The 7,756-nt window shown below is 60.1% G+C and overlaps 1 non-coding gene across 1 annotated transcript; it reads left to right on the forward strand.

The window, feature by feature from the left end:
* Positions 1-5,095: 5,095 nt before the first annotated feature.
* Positions 5,096-6,910, forward strand: LOC142794325 (small subunit ribosomal RNA). Its single transcript, XR_012892253.1, has one exon. It is a non-coding gene; the product is annotated as a small subunit ribosomal RNA (ribosomal RNA).
* Positions 6,911-7,756: the final 846 nt, after the last annotated feature.

Consider the following 7,756-nt stretch of genomic DNA (forward strand, 5'->3'; position numbering starts at 1 on the left):
AAATGTGCCTTCTATAACACAAATTCTAGGAAAAAAAAAAAAAAAACACTTGTTCGCCGTTTTCTGCGCCGTGACTGGCAGCACTCCGGCGAAGCGAAACGGGGTCGATTCGAGCACGATATCGGCGTCTTTCGACGTGCTCGCCGGCGACCGTCGCACGAGTACGTCGCACGAGCGCGTCTGCCGGGGCGCCGTTTGCGAAGCCGACGCAAAAGTGGGAACCGCCGCTCGGATGATCGCCGCTTTCGGCAGAGTGAGTGTTGGCACTCCGGGGAAGCGAAACAGCGTGAATGCGCCCACGAAATCGGCGTATTTTGAAGTGCCCGCCGGCGACCGTCGCACGAGTACGGTAAACCGCGTCAGCCGGGGCGTAGTTCGGGACGCCGACGAAAAAGTGGGAAGCGCAACTCGGATCTTCGCCGTTTTTGCAGGAGTGAGTGGCGGCCCTCCTGCGAGACCAAGAAGCATCGATTCGTGCACGAATTCGGCGCCTTTCGACGTGATCGCCGGCGACCGTCGCTCGAGTAGGGCAAACCGCGTCTGCCGGGGCGGGCTTCGGGACGCCGATGCGAAAGTGGGAAACGCTGCTCGGATGTTCGCCGTTTTTGGCCGAGTGAGTGCTGGCACACGGGCGAAGCCAAACGGGGCCGATTACGGCACGATATCGGCGTCTTTCGACGTGCCCGCCGGCGACCGTCGCACGAGTACGGTAAACCGCGTCAGCCCGGGCGGAGTTCGGGACGCCGATGCGAAAGTGGAGAACGCCGCTCGGATCTTCGCCGTTTTTGGAGGAGTGAGTGGCGGCACTCCGGAGAAGCCAAGGAGCGCCAATTAGCGCACGATATCGGCGTCTTTCGACGCGCTCGCCGGCGACCGTCGCACGAGTAGGGCAAACCGCGTCTGCCGGGGCGGGGTTTACGACGCCGACGCAAAAGTGGGAACCGCCGCTCGGATGTTGGCCGTTTTTGGCAGAGTGAGTGCTGGCACTCCGGCGACGCGAAAGAGCGCGAATGCGCCCACGAAAGTGGCGTATTTGGACGTGCGTGACGGCGACCGCTGCAGGAGTACGAAAAACCACGTCAGCCGGGGCGAGCGACACACGGCGGTCTGGGTGCTTATCGCTGCTATTATAGGGGCACCCCGGCAGACGCAGAAAAAAAAAAAAAAATTTTCGACCTTCTTTTTTGCTGGTCGAGCTCGGGTAACCCAGGTCGCAATGGGAGCCGCGCACGAAAGCGGCGTCGCGAGACGCGTTCGCGGTCGCTAGTCGCACGAGCTCGGCAACCGCGTCAGCCGGCGCGGAGTTCGGGATGCCGACGGCTAAGTGGGTACCGCTGCTCGGATGTTCGCCGTTTTTGGCCGAGTGAGTGCTGGCACTCCGGTGAAGCCAAGGAGCGCCAATTCGTGCACGATATCGGCGTCTTTCGACGTGCCCGCCGGCCACCGCCGCACGAGTACGGCAAACCGCGTCTGCCGGGGCGGGGTTCGCGACGCGTACGCAATAGTGGGAACCGTCGCTCGGATGTTCGTCGTCTTTGGCCGAGCGAGTGCTGGCACTCCGGCGAAGCGAAACGGGGCCGATTCGGGCACGATATCGGCGTATTTCGACGTGCTCGCCGGCGACCGTCGCACGAGTACGGCAAAGCGCGTCTGCCGGGGCGAGGTTTGCGACGCCGACGAAAAAGTGGGAAGCGCCGCTCGGATCTTCGCCGTTTTTGCAGGAGTGAGTGGCGGCCCTCCTGCGAGACCAAGAAGCATCGACTCGCGCACGATATCGGTGTCTTTCGACGTGCCCGCCGGCCACCGCCGCACGAGTACGGCAAACCGCGTATGCCGGGGCGGGGTTGGCGACGCCGACGCAAAAGTGGGAACCGCCACTAGGATGTTCGCCGTTTTTGGCAGAGTGAGTGCTGGCACTCCGGCGAAGCGAAAGAGCGCGAATGCGCCCACGAAAGTGGCGTGTTTGGACGTGCTTGACGACGACCACCGCAGGAAAACGAAAAACCACGTCAGCCGGGGCGAGCGACCCATGGCGGTCTGGGTGCTTATCGCTGCTATTATAGGGGCACCCCGGCAGACGCAAAAAAAAAAAAAAAATTTTTTCGACATTCTTTTTTGCTCGTCGACCTCGGGTGACCCAGGTCGCAGTGGGAGCCGCGCACGAAAGCGGCGTCGCGAGACGGCTTCGCGGTCGCTAGTCGCACGAGCTCGGCAACCGCGTCTGCCGGGGCGGAGTTCGGGACGCCGACGGCTAAGTGGGAACCGCCGCTCGGATGTTCGCCGTTTGTGGCCGAGTGAGTGCTGGCACTCCGGCGAAGCCAAACGGGGCCGATTCCGGCACGATATCGGCGTCTTTCTACGTGCTCGCCGGCGACCGTCGCACGAGTACGGCAAAGTGCGTCTGCCGGGGCGGGGTTTGCGACGCGTACGCAATAGTGAGAACCGTCGCTCGGATGTTCGTCGTCTTTCGCCGAGCCAGTGCTGGCAATCCGGCGAAGCCGAACGGAGCCGATTCGGGCACGATATCGGCGTCTTTCCACGTGCTCGCCGGCGACCGTCGCACGAGTACGGTAAACCGCGTCAGCCGGGGCGGAGTTCGGGACGCCGATGCGAAAGTGGGAAGCGCCGCTCGGATCTTCGCCGTTTTTGGAGGAGTCAGTGGCGGCACTCCGGTGAAGCCAAGGTGCGCCAATTCGCGCACGATATCGGCGTCTTTCGACGTGCCCGCCGGCCACCGTCGCACGAGTACGGCAAACCTCGTCTGCCGGGGCGGGGTTTGCGACGCCGACGCAAAAGTGGGAACCGCCGCTCGGATGTTCGCCGTTTTTGGCAGAGTGAGTGCTGGCACTCCGGCGAAGCGAAAGAGCGCGAATGCGCCCACGAAAGTGGCGTGTTTGGACGTGCTTGACGACGACCACCGCAGGAAAACGAAAAACCACGTCAGCCGGGGCGAGCGACCCATGGCGGTCTGGGTGCTTATCGCTGCTATTATAGGGGCACCCCGGCAGACGCAAAAAAAAAAAAAAATTTTTTTCGACATTCTTTTTTGCTCGTCGACCTCGGGTGACCCAGGTCGCAGTGGGAGCCGCGCATGAAAGCGGCGTCGCGAGACGGCTTCGCGGTCGCTAGTCGCACGAGCTCGGCAACCGCGTCTGCCGGGGCGGAGTTCGGGACGCCGACGGCTAAGTGGGAACCGCCGCTCGGATGTTCGCCGTTTGTGGCCGAGTGAGTGCTGGCACTCCGGCGAAGCCAAACGGGGCCGATTCCGGCACGATATCGGCGTCTTTCTACGTGCTCGCCGGCGACCGTCGCACGAGTACGGCAAAGTGCGTCTGCCGGGGCGGGGTTTGCGACGCGTACGCAATAGTGAGAACCGTCGCTCGGATGTTCGTCGTCTTTCGCCGAGCCAGTGCTGGCACTCCGGCGAAGCCGAACGGAGCCGATTCGGGCACGATATCGGCGTCTTTCCACGTGCTCGCCGGCGACCGTCGCACGAGTACGGTAAACCGCGTCAGCCGGGGCGGAGTTCGGGACGCCGATGCGAAAGTGGGAAGCGCCGCTCGGATCTTCGCCGTTTTTGGAGGAGTCAGTGGCGGCACTCCGGTGAAGCCAAGGTGCGCCAATTCGCGCACGATATCGGCGTCTTTCGACGTGCCCGCCGGCCACCGTCGCACGAGTACGGCAAACCTCGTCTGCCGGGGCGGGGTTTGCGACGCCGACGCAAAAGTGGGAACCGCCGCTCGGATGTTCGCCGTTTTTGGCAGAGTGAGTGCTGGCACTCCGGCGAAGCGAAAGAGCGTGAATGCGCCCACGAAAGTAGCGTATTTGGACGTGCTTGACGGCGACCGCCGCAGGAGTACGAAAAACCACGTCAGCCGGGGCGAGCGACCCACGGCGGTCTGGGTGCTTATCGCTGCTATTATAGGGGCACCCCGGCAGACGCAGAAAGAAAAAAAAAAATGGGGACATGGCGTGCGTCACCGTGCGGCTTCGCAGCGTTGCCGAAGTCGCCGAGCCCTTCGACTGAGCCGAACGGCGGACAGGGAACGTTGGTCGGCCGTTCTAACCTGTCGGTGCCACGCCGAGACGTCGTTAAGGAAAACCGCGTCGTGGGCCTCTACGACGCCGTCGAGTCGTTGTACGTTTGGTGTCCAGCGTGTCGGCGGCGAGTAGCGGACACGTCGTTCACGACTTCGGTCTTTCGCAGTCGACGCGAACTTGCGGAGAGTCGTGGTGCCTCACGTTTTCGGCAGAAACCGCGGCGGAATTTTCCCGTGCGTGCGCGCACGACCTCGGTGCTGTGCCGTCAGCGTAGTGTTGCACAAACTCGTGGCCTACCCAAGGTGCGGTACGTTTGCGGCCGTATCCTCGGTGGGAATTTCGTGAGTAGGGTCGCAAATTCTACGACCTCGGCGGGTTTGAGAGCGACGTAGACTTGTGGCACGCTCAACATGCCACACGTTTCGGGGCACACCCGCGGTGAAATTTTCTCGAGTACGCTCGTATTAGGGCCCAAGGAGGTCTGGGTACTTATCGCTGCTATTATGTGGGGGTTCTCGTGAGCGGCGTACGCGAAAGCGACCGGGTGTCTGATATGCGGCGGGCTTCGGCCTCGTCAAGCGTGTCCTCGGGTCTGCTCCAGGGGAATCCACGGCAGTCGTCTGCAGCCTCATCCGCTTGATGCGTTAGGGGCTGGTTGTCGGACGGTGCCGTTTTACCACGATATCGAGGTGTGTTCCGTGTCGTCCTCGGGCGATTCAGATGCGAAAGCGCCGAAGACGCGGGCGTGACCCGTCGTCTGGCGGCTTTGCAGTCTCGGCTCCGTTGCTAGTTCCGGCCGGTCCACCGACAGTGCAGCGGGCTTGGGCAACCCGCACGGCGCGACCGAGTCGATGCAACGAAAAAGAGCGAGCATGAACGTGCTTCTTGCCGCACGGCTCCCACTCGTCTTTCGGGAAGGTTGTGCCGTAGCGAGCTCGAACGCCGTCATCTCGGAGTGCAAAATAAGCGTGTTGGGGCGCCTGAAGGTGGCCTCCGCCGCACACAGACTGCGTCCGGCCCGCCGAGGGCGAGGACGGACGCGCAGTCGAACGATTACCTGGTTGATCCTGCCAGTAATCATATGCTTGTCTCAAAGATTAAGCCATGCATGTCTAAGTACATGCCGAAATAAGGCGAAACCGCGAATGGCTCATTAAATCAGTTATGGTTCCTTAGATCGTTTCTTCCTACTTGGATAACTGTGGCAATTCTAGAGCTAATACATGCAGTGAGCCTGGAGCCCTTTGGGTAACGGGTGCTTTTATTAGACCAAGATCGATCGGGTTTCGGCCCGTATTGTGTGGTGACTCTGGATAACTTTGTGCTGATCGCATGGCCACGAGCCGGCGACGTTTCTTTCAAGTGTCTGCCTTATCAACTTTCGATGGTAGGTTACTTGCTTACCATGGTTGTTACGGGTAACGGAGAATCAGGGTTCGATTCCGGAGAGGGAGCCTGAGAAACGGCTACCACATCCAAGGAAGGCAGCAGGCGCGCAAATTACCCACTCCCGGCACGGGGAGGTAGTGACGAAAAATAACAATACGGGACTCTTTTGAGGCCCCGTAATTGAAATGAGTACACTCTAAATCCTTTAACGAGGATCAATTGGAGGGCAAGTCTGGTGCCAGCAGCCGCGGTAATTCCAGCTCCAATAGCGTATACTAAAGCTGCTGCGGTTAAAAAGCTCGTAGTTGGATCTCAGTTCCAGACGAGTAGTGCATCTACCCGATGCGACGGCTCGGACTGAACATCATGCCGGTTCTTTCTTGGTGCACTTCATTGTGTGCCTCGAGATGGCCGGTGCTTTTACTTTGAAAAAATTAGAGTGCTCAACGCAGGCGAGTCGCCTGAATAAACTTGCATGGAATAATAGAACAAGACCTCGTTTCTGTTCTGTTGGTTTTTGGAATACGAGGTAATGATTAAGAGGGACGGACGGGGGCATTCGTATTGCGGCGCTAGAGGTGAAATTCTTGGACCGTCGCAAGACGAACTACTGCGAAAGCATTTGCCAAGAATGTTTTCATTGATCAAGAACGAAAGTCAGAGGTTCGAAGGCGATCAGATACCGCCCTAGTTCTGACCATAAACGATGCCAACCAGCGATCCGCCTGAGTTACTCAAATGACTCGGCGGGCAGCTTCCGGGAAACCAAAGTATTTGGGTTCCGGGGGAAGTATGGTTGCAAAGCTGAAACTTAAAGGAATTGACGGAAGGGCACCACCAGGAGTGGAGCCTGCGGCTTAATTTGACTCAACACGGGAAAACTTACCCGGCCCGGACACTGGGAGGATTGACAGATTGAGAGCTCTTTCTTGATTCGGTGGATGGTGGTGCATGGCCGTTCTTAGTTGGTGGAGCGATTTGTCTGGTTAATTCCGATAACGAACGAGACTCTAGCCTATTAAATAGGTGCGGGGTTCCCAGCACCTTACAACCTTCTTAGAGGGACAAGCGGCTCCTAGCCGCACGAAACAGAGCAATAACAGGTCTGTGATGCCCTTAGATGTCCGGGGCCGCACGCGCGCTACACTGAAGGAAGCAGCGTGTCTTTATCCCTGTCTGAAAAGACTGGGTAACCCGTGGAACTTCTTTCGTGATTGGGATAGGGGCTTGCAATTGTTCCCCTTGAACGAGGAATTCCCAGTAAGCGCGAGTCATAAGCTCGCGTTGATTACGTCCCTGCCCTTTGTACACACCGCCCGTCGCTACTACCGATTGAATGATTTAGTGAGGTCTTCGGACCGATGTCCGGCGCGGCCTTTCGGTTGCGCCGGTCTGTTGGAAAGATGACCAAACTTGATCATTTAGAGGAAGTAAAAGTCGTAACAAGGTTTCCGTAGGTGAACCTGCGGAAGGATCATTAACGGATTGTGAAGGGTGAGCGCCTCAGCTGCGTCTGCGCCCGACACTTTCTGCCGCTGACCCCGTTTGGACGCGGGGTCGGCTTTTCCCCACGGGGCTGCCTGAATGTGGAGCGGCACCCCGTGACAAATTGTTGCGCCCAGCGGACGCCAACACCGCGACCTTGGACGGTCGGCCAGGTGGCGGACGCGGGTACAAACGGCGCAACGCACTCATAGGTCGGCTTTCGACCCGCCACTGCACCGTGGCTCGAAGCGCTCGAAATGCGCGACCCGACCGCTGCGGGACCGCCTAGTACTGTAAACAGGAGCGGCGGAGCGCGAACGGCGAGTCGTGGTTACGTCGGTAGAAGGCGAGGCTGCGCGTTCCCGAAACGCCAGCCGAGTGCCCTCCCGACCGTTCGAGCGTGCAAGAACGAGACCCGACAATCGCGCGGCGACTGCCAAGTACGAGAGGAACGGCACAAGCGTCGGCGGTCGGTCAAGGAACTGGCGATGTGACGGGTCCGCTGTGCACCAGTGCATACCGTCCCGCCGTCCGCGGCAAGCGCCTCCGCGTCCTCGGGTGACGGAGGCTGCCGGTCGGTTCTTGCAGGCGAGGGATCTCGCTGGCACCGGTTCGCGTTGACGCGCGGCCGGTCATGGCACGGCGATGCGACGGCCGAGGTGCGCAGTACTCGATGGAGGAACCGCACGCTCCGATGACCGTCCCGCCCTCCGCGGCGTATGCGTACCGACCGTAATGGTTGCAGCAGCGCCGGCCGGCTTTTGAATTCGCCACACGAAACACGGTGCGAGATCGCGGTTAGGGGAGCGTCGACGTTGCCAGGCGTTTTGCTTGCTGCCGA

Source organism: Rhipicephalus microplus, unplaced genomic scaffold (genome assembly GCF_043290135.1).
Source record: "Rhipicephalus microplus isolate Deutch F79 unplaced genomic scaffold, USDA_Rmic scaffold_400, whole genome shotgun sequence".
Classification (NCBI taxonomy): Eukaryota; Metazoa; Arthropoda; class Arachnida; order Ixodida; family Ixodidae; genus Rhipicephalus; species Rhipicephalus microplus.